The sequence below is a fragment of the Gopherus evgoodei genome, unplaced genomic scaffold (assembly GCF_007399415.2).
Source record: "Gopherus evgoodei ecotype Sinaloan lineage unplaced genomic scaffold, rGopEvg1_v1.p scaffold_61_arrow_ctg1, whole genome shotgun sequence".
NCBI lineage: Eukaryota > Metazoa > Chordata > Testudines > Testudinidae > Gopherus > Gopherus evgoodei.
The window spans coordinates 519,379-537,107 of record NW_022060082.1 but is presented as its reverse complement, the minus strand read 5'-3'; the positions used below and the strand labels follow the sequence as shown (position 1 = coordinate 537,107).

The window sequence follows — 17,729 nt, the reverse complement described above, 5'->3', positions numbered from 1 at the left end:
GCTCCTCCCAGTTTAGTGTCATCTGCAAACTTGCTGAGAGTGAAGTCCACGCCATCCTCCAGATCATTAATGAAGATATTGAACACAACCAGCCCCAGGACCGACCCTTGGGGCACGCCGCTTGGTATCGGCTGCCAATTAGACGTGGAGCCATTGATCACTACCCATTGAACCCGACGACCTAGCCAGCTTTCTGTCCATCTTATAGTCCATTCACCCATCCCATACTTCTTGAACTTGCCGACAAGAATACTGTGGGAGATTGTATCAAAAGCTTTGATAAAGTCAAGGAATAACACGTCCATTGCTTTCCCCTCATCCCCAGACCCAGTTATCTCCTCACAGAAGGCAATTAGGTTAGTCAGGCGTGACCTGCCCTTGCTGAATCCATGCTGACTGCTCTTGATCACTTGCCTCTCCTCTGTGTGCTTCAGAATTGATTCCTCGAGGACCTGCTCCATGATTTTTCCAGGGATTGAGGTGAGGCTGACTGGCCTGTAGTTCCCCGGATCCTCCTTCTTTCTTCCCTTTTTGAAAGATGGGCACTACATTAGCCTTTTTCAGTCATCCGGGACCTCCCCGATCACCATGACTTTTCAAAGATAATAGCCAATGGCCCTGCAATTACACCCGCCAACTCCTTTAGCACCCTCGGATGCAGCACATGCAGCTCCATGGGTTCGTGCTCGTCCAGCTTTTCTAAATAGTGTCGAACCACTTCTTTCTCCACAGGGGGCTGGTCACCTCCTCTCCATGCTGTGCTGCCCAATGCAGCAGTCTCGGAGCTGATTTTGTTCATGAAGACGGGGGCGGGGGGGGGAAAGCATCGAGTACATTAGCTTTTTCCACAGCCTCTGTCACTAGGTTGCCTCCTTCGTTCAGTAAGGGACCCACACTTTCCTTGACTTTCTTCTTGTTGCTAACATACCTGTAGAAACCCTTCTTGTTACTCTTAACATCTCTTGCTAGCTGCAACTCCAAGCGTGAGTTGCCCTTCCTGATTTCACTCCTGCCTGCCTGAGCAATATTTTTATACTCCTCCCTGGTCAGTTGTCCAATCTTCTAGTTCTTCAAACAGCGCTGCTTGCCAGTGCACTCAGCCTTACTTGGCAGGTAACAAAAGGGACGGAGTGGCCTTCCAGTTTCTGGAGAGTGGCTGACAACACCCGACCTTCTGCACTGAGGAGAAACTGAGGGTACGTCTACACTACAGGATAATTTCAAATTAACTTAAACCGTTTTTATTAAACAGATATTATAAAATCGATTGCACACGGCCACACTAGGCACATTAATTCAGCGGTGTGTGTCCATGGTCCGAGGCTAGCATCGATTTCCGGAGTGTTGCACTGTGGGTAGCTATCACTATAACTATCCGGCCAATAACTTCGATTTGCGGCTGCACTAACCCTAAATTGATATGTTAATATCGATTTTAGCGTTACTCCTCTGGTTGGGGAGGAGTACAGAAATCGATTTAAAGAGCCCTTTAAATCGATATAAAGTGCATTATAGTGTGGACGGGTACATCGTTAAATCAATTTAACGCTGTTAAAATTGGTTTAACTGCTTAGTGTGGATCAGGCCTGAGGTGAGACAAGGCAGGGGAGGTCGTTCTTATATTGGACCAACTTCCGGTGGGGAGAGAGAGAGAGAGAGAAGCAAAATGCAAGCTGCACTCTTTCCCCGGCAGCAGGTGGTCCATGTCGACTCTCTGGCCTGGTCCACACTATAGCGTTAAATCGATTTAAACAGCATTAAATCGATTTAACGCTGTACCCGTCCACACTACAAGGCACTTAAAATCGATTTTAAGGGGTCTTAAAATCGATTTCTGTACTCCTGCTCAATGAGAGGAGTAACCCTAAAATCGATATTACTATAACGATTTAAGGTTAGTGTGGACGGAAATCGAAGTTATTGGTCCCATTCTTTTACTGAGCTACGCAGAGTGCACCGCTCTGGAAATCGATGGTAGCCTGGGACCATGGACGCTCACCACCGAAGTAATGTGCCCTAGTGTGGATGCGTAAATTCGATTTTATAAAACCTGTTTTATAAAATAGATTTTATTAATTTTGATTTTACTCTGCAGTGTGGACGTGGCCTCTGATAGCCTGGATGCCTGGGACGGGACCCAGCTACAACTACAGGGCACGCAAGAGCCCTGGTCCGGGCAGGCAGGGGGAGGGGCCCAAGCGAAGGGGTGGAGCCGCGTGAGCATGTATGCAGATCTGTGTGCGAGCAGAGCATTGTGGGAGTGGAGGCAGGCTGCCCAGCAGGGTCCGACTTTGGCACCGGGAGCTCAGAGTGGAGAAGGGAGGGGCCTCATTGACGCCGCAGAGCAGCTGTCGGCAGTGAGGGCCGGTGTGGGCAAGATTGGGAGTCGGGGCGCGGCGGTCCACCCCGTGTTTTATAAGTCTGGGGAGAGTGATCATGGGTGGCGGCTGTGAAGTAGGAGCTCTTACTTACCTGGCAGGGGAAATACTATGATCACAAAGGTGGTTTTCCTAGGATGACGCTCATTCATTGCACTGTGGGTTTGCTGATTCCTGTAAGTTCCCCAAATGTGGGAAACTTGGCTGCATAATTTGTGGTAGTGGGGGACTGTGTTTGTGCTCTCCTCTAGCATTTGGTTGAAAAGACAGAAAAACAAAAGTTTTGGGGCTTGTTGGTCAGTGGGCTGGGCATGCTTGGTACAGTGTGCAATTGTGTGGTTGGTTTTGACCAAAGCAGTTTTTTCTCTGTCTGTGTGATTGCTCTTTTCTGCAGGCCCTGTAGTTCTTGGCACCTTTGTCATTCCCCCTGATGATGGGGCCAACAGAGAAAAATCAAAGTTCAGCTCTGAATCTTTACCTGTGGCTTACAAGGATCTCTTCTTTCTTGACCTTCCCTGGTTTTTTGCAGCTGATCTGCTCTCTAGTCTGCTTTTGGAGGAGCTTGGACCAATGCCTTCTTTTGCTCTAAGGGGAGCTGCCTGCCTGCCTGCTCTGCTTCTTTGCCTGCTTGTAGCTTCTTGCCCGGCCCTCCTTCTTGGGCTCTTCCTCCTTTGACGGGAGGATGGCCTGTCCAAAATACCTGTCCCACCCGGTCCCCTCATCCAGCAGGCAGCCTCTCCCCCTGCCCTGGGGCTGCTTTGGCTTTTGCTGTCTGTTCGTGTCTCTTGGTGGCCACCCTGTCTGTGCTACAGAGACTAGGCTGTCACAACCCTGTGCTGGAGGAGGTCTTTCCTTCGCTTTAGGCCCACCGCCTCCCCGAATGCCCTTAGCTACACTGGGGGTTAGGGCGGCGTGGCCGCGTAGCCCAGGAGCGGGTTTCCCTTTTGCACACCCTTGACAGACGGAGCTGTGTTGACTTCACAGTTCAGGACGCACCAACCCTCGGGCCTGGTCTGCACGGGGAATGTAAATCTGCGCAACTACATCAGTCCGCACCTTGGTGGGAAGAATTCTTCCGTCGATCTAGCTCCCGCCTTTCGGGGAGGTGGATGGCCTGCACCAACGAGGAAAACCCTCTCCAGGACCCTTCTCCGGGAACAGTGCCCTTCCATTTGGGGAGATTATGCTGCTTAAAAAAAGAGAAATAGTTGAACTGGGTTTCTCTGTGGCAAGGTTGACTTTGTCTTGCTTCCCCTGTGGCTCCTTATAGCAGTTGTGTTCTGAAATCTTTAGGATTTGATTTCATTTATCATGAAATCTTGCTGTAACTTTATTCTAATTTGGAATGAGTAACTAGGCCTGAGCTTTTTGGTGTGTTATTGGAGCATTGTTTAAAAACCTGGGATTCCACTTTCTGCCGCCTTTCCATTACATTTCCTCTGAAAGCCCGCTCAAAGCCTCCACTTCCCACATAACTCTCTCAAACATGCAGTCATCAGGCATGCAGAATATTTTGCTCCCTTCCTGCCTCTGCCCAAGTGGCAAGGGAGAAGCGGACGAGACACGCTGGCTCCAAGACGCATCCCTCCCACTTCCCTGTAGGCTGTGCAAAGCTCTTGGCCTGCCTCATGCCTTGTCAGGAAAGAGCGGCCATGCTGCCCAAGCCAGAGTCACGTCCGCAGCCTGGTCCGCCCCGATTAACGGCGCGCAGAGCCACACGAGCCAATGGCAGGTCAAGTCAGGAGCCTCAGCTCTTTCCCCTGACAGTCACACAGCGCTGCCTGCGCCCCGAGAGCCTCCCTCATGTTCTCCCGAAGCAGTCGCCACCTGCCGGGGTAGGTGAGAAAAGGGGACCAGGAAGCACTGCGGCCTCATTTTCAGACAGGAGGCCCGCGCCACACCCAGACCTCCCTCTTGCCTTCAGTCCAGGCAGCCAGAAGTGCCAGGGAGCTCCCTGGCAGGCCGCCGTCTCAGCCACCTCTTGCCGCTCCGCTGGTCATTGCCTCGCTGGAAGGCCCAGAGAGAAAAGAAAGAAATGCACGTGTAGCAGAGGATGGTTTTGATCCATCGACCTCTGGGTTATGGGCCCAGCATGCTTCCACTGTGTCACTCTGCTGGCTCTTCACAGCCCTGCCACCCAGCCGGCACTATCCGGATTAGTGCCTTATGAGCTCGCGCGCTGGCAAGCAGATGCACAGGCTGTTAGGCAGCTGCCCTGGTCACAGGATTTTACAGTGTCTACAGGGTAAAGGGGATCTATTTGAGATTTGAACCCCACTGGGAGCTGGGTAGCTGAGTGCCGGAGACGGGAGCACTTCTTAAAGTGTTTTCAGTTAAGCCTTCAGCTGGTGGGGGACGAGGTTCAGCCTTGGATCCGTGTCTGCAGCAGGCAAGCGCCTCTGGCTCAGTCGGCCCCCCTCGCTGTCTTAGCAGGCTAAACCCCGGAGCAAACGCACATGCCTTGCAAAGGAGCAGGAGCCAGGATCTCGAACAAATATCAACATTTTATTAAGATGATGTTCAAAGAAAAAAAAAGGGTACGGTACAGCGTTTAGGCATAGAAGTTTCTGGTGATCAGAAACAATGTACAGATTACCCAGGGAGAGCGAAGTTTGGTTTAAAATCGGGTGGCGTAAGGAATACATAATCTGCAATAGCCCCGAATAGGGGTAAAAGGTTAACCTACAGACACTGAGTTAGGAGGGTATGTTGTCCATGTGAGGGCTACGCTCAAGTGTGGAGTATAACGAGTGGATACGACGATGAGGATGGATTGGCCCGCGTTTGGTGAGTTTGAACGTTCAGTGTTTTTGAATCTTTGCCACAATCTAGTTTAAGCAGGGTCGCTATGAACTCTACCCTGCCATCTGTTGGTGATCTGTTGTAAAGGCCTTTTGAGGCTGATGTCATTTGCATGGTTCCACCCACTCCGGATTGCATGATGGGAGTGCTTGTCCAAAGGGTCATTTCAGCTGCTGTGGGATCCCCAGTCTCTTTGTTACTGGGGCACGAGTAATGCAGTGTATTTTCCTGTTCGTTTTGGCTCAAGGAGAGAGTAACTGTACCTGGCATTTGAGGTGTGAGAGCTTCACCCTCGCCTGAAAAGTGGTCACCATTAAGGGGTCTGGGTTCGAAATGCCCCAAGTTTGTTGGAGATAAGAATGGATGATTGTTTGGTTCTTGCTGGTTTGTGCCTGCTGGTGTCTTTTGTGGTGCGTAAAGATAGAGACGTTTTTGAATCTGTTTGAGTTGTTATTAGTACTGCAATTGTTTGTCTGGAGCTTATGCCAATTGATCTTTTCCAGGGTATGTTTTGGTTCTGAGCTGTAAAAAGCTGCTTTACGTGTGGGTGTTATGGAGTGAAAGGTAGCAAAGGTTGGTTGTAGAGAAGGTGTATGTACCACAAAAGTTGTGCCCACCCCCACCCTGCTCGCAAGAGTCCAGTATTTGCATAAACCCACCCTCTGACCTGTGACTAAAAATCTGGTTGCAGAGGTAGTTCATTTGTGACAAAAGCTGTGTCCCACAGCTGATCTCCCAGTATCTAATATGCAAAATTTCTTTCTTGTCTGAGTGGTAAGGAGAATTTTCCCCATGTAGGGAGTTATTTATAAGTTTCAGTGTGGATCAAAGCCTAGCACCTTATGTATGTCTAAAAATTGCATGTAGGTATTAGCTATTTTATATCTGTAGCATAGAACCAAATATATATTAGAAACATAGAAAGCTCTATTTTTAAAATAGAGAGATACAAAGGACATGAAATGCACATATATAAGCTTCAAAACAAATCCCTACTACTAAAGGCAAATACTTCTTTACAATCTTTTTTATTTCACTATGCTTTGGAACCCATGTCCCTTGCCTAATGAGATTTATGTAGGTTCGGGTGAGTCCCGAAATCATGCATTGCTGAGTTCCGTTCTACTGTCCTTGATTCATATCACCAGGATAACTACACTTTATTACTCCTGCCCTAATAACAAAGAGACTGGGGATCCCCCAGCAGCAGAAATGACCATTTCGACAAGCACCCCCATCATGCAATGCGGGGTGGGTGTGACCATACATATCAGCAACAAAAGGTCTTTACAACACATCACCAACAGATGTCAGGGTAGAGTTCATTCTCACCCTGCTTACATCCTCCCCCCAGCCAAGAACTGGTCGTCCTGATTAATGACACTCCCTATTATGTCAGCTCATTGGTATTGAATGCTGAAGTTATGGCTAGCAAAAGTAGCCACTCATCTGTGCCCTGTAGCATCCAGCTTAGCCCTTGTTAACATGTAAGTTAGTGGATTGTTGTCTGTCCATACTTGAAACTGAGCTCCCAGTCCCTTGAAACTGGCATCAGCATGCAGGATAAATGGTTTGTTTGGGTCAGCATGGATTAGGACTGGCACATGAATCAGGCAAGTAATGATTTCCCGTAAAGCTCTGTCACATCTCTCATCCCGCCATGTCCCAAATGGAGAAGATAGGAGCCCCTCCCCTGTCCCAGGCTAGGAACACCAGGCCTGTGAGGGGCAAGATGGTTATGATTCAGCCTGGGCCCACTAGAGTTGCTGTTGTAGTGAAGGAAGAGCTGTCTGTCACTTGGTTCTTAGATGTTCTGGTGAGAGGAGGTAGAGAAAAGTTTTTTCTTCCCCCCTGCAGTTCAAACTTGTCACTCCCCCATTACTTTCTGCTCTAGCCTGATCCCTCACTCACATATCAATTTTCTTTTTCCTGGTTGCGTTCCAGAGCCCTCACAGCCCAATTCTCTGCACTAACTCTGAGTCCTCTACTGCACCCTGAACCTCTCATTCTAACCCCACCCTAGAGCCTGCATTCCCAGAGCCAGTGCCCTCACCCCTGCACTCCAACTCTCTGTCCCATATAGCCTGATTTAGGGTGTACTAATAATATTAATTTGGTTAATATGATGAAAATTTAAATTATGAGTTTACATTTAATTTAATTTAATTGAGTTACAAAGTTACAGTTGCATTACTGCTATTCAAAAGATACATAGGGCACTTTATGCAAAAAAGTTTTGGTTAATATACTCACAGCCTTCCTTGATAACCTGGTGGTAAGAGACACAGGACCAGCCTTGCAGTTCAGGTTTCTCAATTCTTGAGTGAAAGATGCAGTGCTTAGAAAAAGCTAATGGTACTTAGGGTTCACTTGACTATGTTAAACTTAAAATCAAAACCTAATAAACAAAGAATAAAAACTTAGGGAAACCGAGCTTAGCCTAGTTCCCTTGAAACTTAAAGTTTAAGAACAAGTACAGCCTACTGCTAGTACATAGAGAGAGAGTGGAGGAAGTAAGTCAGAATGATAGAGCGAAGGGTACAAACACCGGAAATCCTTCCTCCTATGCCCAAATTTCATTTCTCACCAAGAAAACATTAGGGTACGTTTACTTCATAGGCTAGTATGTTTGTGCATGTTGATGACATGTACATATGCACATAAGTTCCCTTGTGGTGTACCTGTTAAGTCTGTGGGTACAACACTGAAAAAACCCCTATGCCATTCTGCACTGTTGATAGGTCTAGGTAAAGCTCTTAGACAGGCACGGGTATTTATCTATTTAAGTAACAAGATAAAGGTTAATTTTCCTTTCTTAGTAAAAGGTCACAACATAGATATGCTAACTTTGCCTTAGTTTAACATAGAGGATATGGTCTGTAGGTCTTTGTAAGTCATATGCCCCAGTTCCCTAATCATTTTTATTGCCCTCTGCTGGACTCTTTCCAGTTTGTCCACATCCCTTCTCATGTGGGTCTCAACCCCAAAAGTACTCACATTTCACCCCAATGGCCCCAAAATGCCGGCGTTTAGTATGTAAATAGGGTGCTGCCATGGTCTAGTCACTCCCAAGCTTTCCAGTGGAGCCTGCTGGGAGAGAACAAGGTGAAAATGAGCCAGGATGCCACTCAGTCAAATCCCTGTGCTCCCCGCAGGTGGTATCGGAAAGCTCCAAATGGCTTACTTCTCTTTATCTCATCAGCTTCAGGCCCCAGGGTTACAAATGCACAAACCAGTTGGGATTCTCCCCTGGCCTCAGGGTGTGGGGCTGCTCTGAGGGGTTGGATTTGTACACTTGGGATATTAGTGCAAAGATACAATTTCAATTTCTCTTAGAGAAATTTGAGGGCAATTTATATTTGGTAAAAATCTTATTTAATGAAAGGAAAGCTGCAGTGACAGCCTGGTTACTAGGGTGCAAGACACTTTCCTCCTGGGAGAAACAAGAAGTTAGAATTAGAAATTTACGTCATTTGTTCCAGTGTTGGCACAGGTTTAATTTTGCTTCTGTGTAGGTTTGTTTCAGGCTGTGACCATTTTGGTTTATTGGGCTGTTTTGGTTTTTTATTTGAAATGGAGCTTTTAATTGACATTTGCTGGATGGAATGGCTGACCTGCAACACCACTTTTGACATAGTTGTGCATATTTTATACATATTTGGCTAGAATTCAATGATTCAATTTGTTTATAGGAGGTTTTAGTGGTCAGGCTTATTTATTTTGTTATTTTATAATCCTGCTGTAGCATACCTTTTTGATAAAATGTTGAAATTATTAACTTATGGCATTTGTTAGTTTTTATTTTTAAAAACAAAGTTTTTATTAATGTTTGGGTTTTAAATTAAGCATCTTTTTGGTTTCAATTTTTCATTTAAGTTTTGGTTATTGACGGGATCTTTAAGAGACCTTTAGATTTAATACTAAAATTTGAACAGATTTAGATTATTTAAAACCCTATTTACTATTTTAATAAAGCTTGTATTGCTCTAAACCCTGGCCAGGGGTAGAGGAGCTGAGCCTGGCCTTTAACTGAGAAGGAGCAGAGGCATGGCCCCGGTGCAGGGTGGGGCCAGGTGATGGGGGGCACAGCCTCCTAATTTTTTTTGTCTAGCCCACCTCAGTCCCCCACCAAACGAGAAGAATCTGATACCACCCCTGCTGGTCACTGGGTGTCACTGCTGCTCCATGGGAAACATGCTCTGTCCATTACCCAGATTGGTGGGAAACACACTCTGTGCATCACGCCACCTGACCGCTGGGTGTCGCTGCTGTATCAAGGGAAACACCTTCTGTGCATTACCCTGAATCACCACGAGGTGTCACTGCTGCTCCAAGGGAAACATGCTCTGTGTGTTACGCTGATTGGCCACTGGGTGTCACTGCTGCTCCAAGGGAAACCCCTTCTGTGCATTACTCTGACTGCCCACTGGGTGTCACTGCTGCGCCAAGGGAGACATAAGAGCGGCCAGACTGGTTCAGATGCAAAGTCCATCTAGCCCAGTATCCTCCTGTCTTCTGACAGTGGCCAGTGCCAGGTGCCTCAGAGGGAATGAACAGAGCAAGGAGTCATCAAGTGATCCATCCCCTGCCGCCCATTCCCAGCTTCTGGCAAACAGGCTACAGGCACCATCCATGCCCACAGGGCCATCCTTAGGCATAGGCAGAATAGGCAGCTGCGTAGGGCCTCACTCTGCCTGGGGGCACCACTCTGCAGGCAGCCCAGACAGTGTAGAAGCAGGGCTGCTGGGTCCTAGAGAGAGCCCAATGCAGCACAGTCTGAGGAATGGGATTGGCTGCTGGGGTCTCTGGGAAGGGGAGGGGGTAGGGATTGGGGAAGGAGCTCACCTCCCCTCCGCCCCATGGAGCACCCCCTCCTTTCTCCCTCCTCCCCACGAGCAACCCTCTCTCTCTCCTCCCTCCCCTCCATCCGGGCTGGGTTGGGTGAAGTGCTGGGGGGGAGGGGAGGCTGGCTGGCTGCCTGCTGAGGAATGAAAGTGAAAGTAACTCACTTCCTCAGCAGGCAGCCAGAATTGGAATGTCATACAGGGCTTGGCTGGGGTTAGCCAGATGTGTGAAAAATCAGGATAGGGGATTGGGGTAGGCTGAGCAGATATCCCTATTTTATAGGGACAGTCCCAATTTTGGGGTCTTTTTCTTATATAGGCTCCTTTTACCCCCCCCCCAGCCATACCTGTCCTGATTTTACACACTTTCTGTCTGGTCACTCTAGGTGGGGGTAATTGGTGCCTATATAAGACAAAGCCCCAAATATCAGGACTGGCCCTATAAAATCAGGACATCTGGATCTGGCCACCCTAGGTGGGGAGCACCTCTCCCCCAGGCTGGCAGCTGCCAGCCATCCGTCTCATCCGGGGGGAGCTGCACAGGGCAGGATGAGCTGCTGTGGCTCCATGGGTGCCCTGTCCCTGAGATCAGATGCTGTGTTAACTTCACCATGGTCTGTTGACCTGGCGGCGGTGCCCATTGGCGTGTCATTGGACCTGAGTGTTTGCTGCTGCTGTTGCCACTCTCATAGACTCATAGACTCATAGGTCAGAAGGGACCAATATGATCATCTAGTCTGACCTCCTGCACAAGGCAGGCCACAGAACCCCACCCATCCAATTTTATAAGAACCCCTGACCCAGGACCGAGTTATTGAAATCCTCAAAATTGGTTTGAAGACCTCAAGCTGCAGAGAATTCATCAGCAAGCGACCCGTGCCCCACGCTGCAGGGGAAGGCAAAAAACCTCCAGGGCCCCTGCCAATCCGCACTGGAGGAAAATTCCTTCCCAACCCCAAATATGGCGATCAGCTAAACCCTGAGCATGTGGGCAAGACTCACCAGTCAGCACCCAAGAAGGAATTCTCTACAGTAACTCAGTTCCCATCCCATCCAACATCTCCCCGCAGACCATTGAGCAGACCTATCTGGTGGTAATCCAAGATCAATTGCCCAAATTAACGATCCTATCATAACATCCCCTCCATATAATTATCAAGCTTTTTCTTAAAGCCAGAAAAGTCTTTTGCCCCCACTACTTCCCTCGGAAGGCTGTTCCAGAACTTCACTCGCCTAATGGTTAGAAACCTTAGTCTAATTTCAAGTCTAAACTTCCTAATATCCAGTTTATACCCATTCGTCCTCGTGCCTATATTAGTACTAAACTTAAATAATTCCTCTCCCTCCCTAACGTTAACCCCCCTGATATATTTATATAGAGCAAGCATATCCCCCCGCAGCCTTCTTTTGGCCAGGCTAAACAAGCCAAGCTCTTTGAGTCTCCTTTCATAAGGCAGTTTTTCCATTCCTCGGATCATCCTTGTAGCCCGTTTCTGAACCTGTTCCAGTTTGAATTCATCCTTCTTGAACATGGGACACCAGAACTGCACACAGTATTCCAGATGGGGTCTCACCAACGCCTTATATAACGGTACTAACACCTCCTTATCGTTGCAGGAAATACCCCGCTTGATGCATCCCAAAATCGCATTTGCTTTTTTAACAGCCGTATCACATTGGCGACTCATAGTCATCCTGCTATCAAGCAGTACCCCAAGGTCCTTCTCCTCCTCCGTCGCTTCCAACTGATGTGCCCCCAACGTATATCCAAAATTCTTATTATTAATTCCTAAGTGCATTTCCTTGCACTTTTCACTATTGTATTTCATCCTATTTCTATTACTCCAGTTTACAAGGTGGTTCAGATCTTCCTGAATAGTATCCCTGTCCTTCTCCGTGTTAGCAATACCCCCCAGCTTTGTGTCATCCGCAAACTTTATTAGCACATTCCCGCTTTTTGTGCCAAGGTCAGTAATAAAAAGGTTAAATAAGATCGGTCCCAAAACCGATCCTTGAGGGACTCCACTGGTGACCTCCTTCCAGCCTGACAGTTCACCTTTCAATACGACCCGCTGGAGTCTCCCCTTTAACCAGTTCCTTATCCACCTTACAACTTTCATATTCATCCCCATCTTTTCCAATTTAACTAACAGTTCCCCATGCGGAACCGTGTCGAACACCTTACTGAAATCTAGGTAAATTATATCTGCCGCATTTCCTTTATCTAAGTAATCCATCACCTTCTCAAAGAAGGAGATCAGATTGGTTTGACACGATCTACCTTTAGTAAATCCTTGTTGCAATTCGTCCCAATTACCATTGACCTCTATGTCCTTAACTACTTTCTCCCTTAAAATTTTTTCCAAGACCTTACATACTACAGACGTCAAGCTAACAGGCCTATAATTACCCGGATCACTTTTATTCCCTTTCTTAAAAATAGGAACTACATTAGCAATCCTCCAGTCATACGGCACAACCCCCGAGTTTATCGATTGCTTAAAAATTCTCGCTAACGGGCTCATAATTTCACGTGCCAGTTCCTTTAATATCCTCGGATGGAGATTGTCCGGGCCCTCCGACTTCGTCCCATTGAGCTGTTCAAGTACGGCCTCTACCTCAGTTGCGGTAATATCCACTTCCATATCTACATTCCCGTTTATCATCCCTCCATCATTGCTAGATTCCTCACTAGTCTTGTTAAAAACTGAGGCAAAGTACTTGTTTAGATGTTGGGCCATGCCTAGGTTATCCTTAACCTCCATTCCATCCTCAGTGTATAGCGGCCCCACTTCTTCTTTTTTTGTTTTCTTCTTATTTATGTGGCTGTAGAACCTTTTACTATTGGTTTTGATTCCCTTTGCAAGGTCCAGTTCAATGCAGCTTTTAGCCTTCCTCACTTTATCCCTACATGTTCTGACCTCACCAAGGTAGCTTTCCTTACTGATCCTGCCTTTCTTCCACTCCCTGTAAGCTTTCTGCTTTTGTCTAATCCCCTCTCTGAGTTGCTTGCTCATCCAGTTTGTCCTACAACTCCTGCCCATGGGTTTTTTCCCCTTTCTTGGGATGCAGGCTTCCGACAGTCTCAGCAGCTGCGACTTAAAGTAATTCCAGGCCTCCTCCGCATTTAAATCCACTAATTCCTCCGTCCAATCCACTTCCCTAACTAATTTCCTTAACTCTTTAAAATTAGCCCTCGAGAAGTCAAAAACCCTAATCCCGGATGTACATTTGTTTATCCTTCCATCTAGTTTGAACTGAATCAGCTCATGATCACTTGAACCAAGGTTGTCCCCTACCACCATTTCTTCTGCGAGGTCCTCACTGCTCACCAACACCAAATCTAAAATGGCATCCCCTCTCGTAGGTACTTCAACTACTTGATGAAGAAATCCATCCGCTATCACATCCAGAAAAATCTGACCCCTATTATTCTTGCAAGCACTCGTCCTCCAGTCTATATCCGGGAAGTTGAAGTCCCCCATAATCACACATTTCCCCTTTGTGTTTACTTCATTAAAGACATTAAAGAGGTCTCTATCCATATCCCAATCAGATCCCGGAGGTCTATAGCACACCCCAAGCACTATCTCAGGGGAAGCTCTAGTTGCTTTTTTACCCAGTGTGATTTTTGCCCAGACAGACTCTGTCTTATCCATTCCATCGCTTCTTATTTCACTACAGTTAATTTCATCATTGATGTACAAGGCTACTCCACCACCTTTGCCTTTCTTCCTGTCTTTTCTAAATAGCACATAGCCTTCAATACCCATGCTCCAGTCATGAGTACTATTCCACCAGGTTTTGGTTATCCCTATAATATCCGGTTTCACTTCCTGCACCAGTAACTCCAGTTCCTCCATCTTGTTACCTAGGCTCCTCGCATTAGTGTACAGACCTTTTAATTTTCGGCGTTTGGCATCAGTGACATTCTTTCCCCCGTCGTGCAGAGACCTTCTACCACCAGCATCACCCGTGACTCTGGTTTCTACTCCACTATTCCTCCTTGGATCAAATCTTGGGACCGCAAGGGTATCCCCTCTCACTTTGTTTACTTCCCTCTCCAGGTCATATTCCGGCGTGGAGATCTCCCAAACATCTCCCAACCATCTCCCCCAACTTCCTAGTTTAAAGCTCTCTTGATGAGGTCGGCGAGCCTCCATCCTAGAATTCTATTTCCCTCCTTGCTTAGATGAAGTCCATCCTGAGCGAACAGTTGTCTATCCGTAAACGCTTCACAGTGACGGTACATCCCAAAGCCCTGCTTATAACACCACTCCCTGAGCCATCTGTTGATCACCATAATCTTGTCACTCCTTCGTCGCCCCGCTCTAGGAACAGGCAGAATCCCACTGAAGATCACCTGAGCCTCTATTTCTTTGAGCATCTTCCCCAGTCTGGCATAGTCCTCCTTGATACAGTCCAGCGAGTAACTAGCCGTATCATTCGTTCCCACATGAAGGATAATCAATGGATTCTTTCCCGCTCCCGCTAAGATCGTATTCAGCCTCAGGTCCACATCCTGTATCTAGCCCCTGGCAGACAGCACACCCTTCCGTTCTCCCGATCAGGTCTAGTTACAGGCCTGTCTACTCTTCTCAGTAAAGATTCTCCAATAACGTAGACTTGCCTTTTCCTGGCGACAGTGCGATTCTGCGGTCTATCCCCCACAGCAGCTTGCCGCAATTCCTCTCGATTTGTATTCTCCCTTACAATCCTCCTAGGGCTCGTACTTGGTGTCGCCTCCATTGACTCCTCCCCTCCTTCTGCAGGACTAGCTGCTCGCCTCTTCTTCCTCTCCCTTTCTCTTTCAGCAGCCTGCCGTGCTCCATCTTCATTTCCCAACTCAGCAAACCTGTTCCTGAATTCTATTTCTCCATCGCTGGCCCGTCTTTTCCTCTGCCTGGTTCTCCTAGTCACATGCTTCCACCGTCCACTTTCCTCACCCAGCAGCCCCTCCTCAGAGTCCTTTGGTCCTGCTTCTATCCACTCGTCTGAGCTTGTCCCCTGTGCCTCATCATGTCTGTGTTCCATCATCTGCTCAAATCCCCTTCTAAACTCAGCCAGAGTTTCCACTTGCATCTCCAGTCCCCTTACCTTTTCCTCCAGCAGCTGTATCAGGCGGCATTTCATGCAGATGAAACTCCTTTCAGGTGCCCCCTCTAGGACCATGTACATGCCGCAGCTACCGCATCCGGTCATCCTCAGTGTGTCTGCACCTGCTACCTCCGCCTCCATCGTAGCGCTCCAACTCTGTGCCTGGCAATCCACGCCTCACACCGCACCGCAGGCCACCAACAAGCACTGGGCTGCTGGCAGACCCCTGCCTCTTCCCTTGTCTGCCTTCCTGGTTTCTCTGCCTTGGTCTCCCCTGCAACCTCCCCCTGGAAACTCCCCTGTTAGCCACTCTGTTCGCCGCATCCTGTGCTGCTGCAGCTGACTGTGCCACTGCCTGAGTGCCTGGCTCCTTATATAGGACCCCTAATCAGGTAAGCCCAGCCCCCAACTCAGGGCTCAGCCTCGCTCCCAGCACACAGCCCCTAGCAGCCTGCATACACACACACACACAAACTACAAAAACCTGCTCCTCCAACAGCACTCCCACTGAAACTCCCCTGTTAGCCGCTCTGTTCGCCGCCTCCTGTGCGGGTGGATTTTGGGGTCCTGCAGTTTTCCACGTATCTCCTCCTCTACTGCAGTTGTTGGACCAGCAGGCTGGTGGGTGAGCCAAGCATGAAAGCAGTACTGTGTTGCCATTTAGATTATCATTTAACAACTTTGTTTGCCAAAAATTCTTGCTAACAATCCTGAATCCAATTTCAATATTTTTTTAAATCAATATCTTAGCCAAAAACAGAAAATTAAGTTGTTGATAATTATTAGTGACACGTTTGGTTTGAGGCAGGGAATGGGTCAGTTTTCATCAGAGAAACAAAAAATGTTGACTGACTTTCCTATAGCCTGTTACTCCTGATAAGAGCCCTGCAACAACTGTAATATGCTCATCTCCTTGCTAGTGTATAAAGCAGGGGTCGGCAACCTACGGCACACGTGTCAAAGGTGGCAGGTGAGCAGATTTTTGATGGTATGCAGCAGCAGGCTGAGAGGCTCAGCCCATCACTGCTCTGGGGTTCCGGCTGCTGCCCTATTGCCAGCTGGGATACCAGCCATCGGCCCCACTCAGCACCTGCTGCTGGCCTGGGGACCCCCAAGGAACCCCAGGCTGGCAGTGGGCTGAGCAGGCCAGTTGAACCACTCAACCTGCTGTCAGCCTGGTGTTCCATTCACTCAGCCGGCAGCAGGCTGAGTGGGTTGGTGGCGGGCTGAGCAGGGCCAGTGGGGGGTTGAGAGGCTCAGTCTGCTGCCAGTCTGGGGTGCCAGCAGCACTCAGCCTACTGCTACTCCGGGGTTCTGGCTGCCGGCCCCTTGCCAGTCAGGAGCTCAGCCGCCAGCCCCACTCTGCCTCCTGCCAGCCTGGGTGAGCAGAATCCCAGGCTGGTAGCGGGCTGAGGGGGGATTGGCGGCTGGGATCCTGGCTGGCAGGAGTTGGTGGTCAGAACCCCAGACCAGCAGCGGGCTGAGCAGGGCCTGGGATCCTTGTCTAGGGTTCCAGCCACCAGCCCGCTGCCGGTTTGGGGTTTCATTTACTCAGCTGGCAGTGGCCTGAGCAGGACCGGTGGCCAAGACCTCAGATAATAACAATAGTTTATTTATATAATATAGACATAGAGAGAAACCTTCTACAAACATTAAAATGTATTACTGGCACGAGAAACCTTAAATTACAGTGAACTTGGCACACCACTTCTGAAAGTTTGCCGACCCCTGGTATAGAGTGACCATATGTTGTACTAAGATTCTCCTGCTTTTTTTTTCCCTGTGAGTCAGTATAATTTTTGCCAGCCCAGAAGTTGGGCAGCCAATGTTTTACATTTTCACAATGTTTTCTCCAACTTTCATAAAGTAAATACATAGTTAATATGAGTTAAAAAGGCCAGGAACACTTCTTTATGAAGAATCTGTACAGCAGATCATGCCCATAGACGATCCAGAAAATAAATTTGAGGTTGAATTTTTTAATGTTGTGATGGATGAAGCAGTATCTGCTGTTGATGAAAGGTTTAATACCTTGCAAGTAAACCATGAACAGTTTGGATTTTTGTATGACATAACTAAATTCAACGAAAAAGGAAAACAAGAGCAACTAATGACAAAGTGCAAGAATCTAGAGAGCCTCCTGAAGCATGGTGATAGTTTTGATTTAAGTGGACTTGAACTGTACGAAGCATTGAGTACACTGTCATCAATGTTGCCACATGCAAAATCGGTGATGGACATCGTACAGTTTATTCATACCCGCAAACCTGTTGACATATATCCTAATGTGTACATTGCCACTCGTATTCTACTGACAATTCCTGTAACAGTAACATCAGGAGAACAGAGTTTCTCAGAACTAAAGCTCATTAAAAACTATCTCTGCTCTACAATGAGTCAGGAATGCTTGACTGGTCTTGCTATTCTTGCGATCGAACAAGACACGACTTTGTCTTTGTCATATGATGACATTATTACTGATTTTGCAGCCAAAAAAGCCAGAAAGATTGCTTTTAATTAAAAACAAATCTTTGTTTTAATACCTCTTCATATAAATTTCCAATAAAATTTTGATAAATTACAAAAAAATAAATTATTTGCATCATTC

General features: G+C 47.7%; 1 long non-coding RNA gene and 2 other non-coding genes across 3 annotated transcripts in view; 2 read left to right on the top strand and 1 right to left on the bottom strand.

Annotated features, from left to right (window-relative positions):
• The window catches only part of LOC115643514, a 308,917-nt gene that overhangs the window by 149,849 nt on the left and 141,339 nt on the right, over positions 1 to 17,729 (top strand). The window lies entirely within an intron of this gene.
• Positions 2,465 to 2,628, top strand: LOC115643518. Its single transcript, XR_003998346.1, has one exon. It is a non-coding gene; the product is annotated as a U1 spliceosomal RNA (small nuclear RNA).
• Positions 4,423 to 4,494, bottom strand: TRNAM-CAU. Its single transcript has one exon. It is a non-coding gene; the product is annotated as a tRNA-Met (tRNA).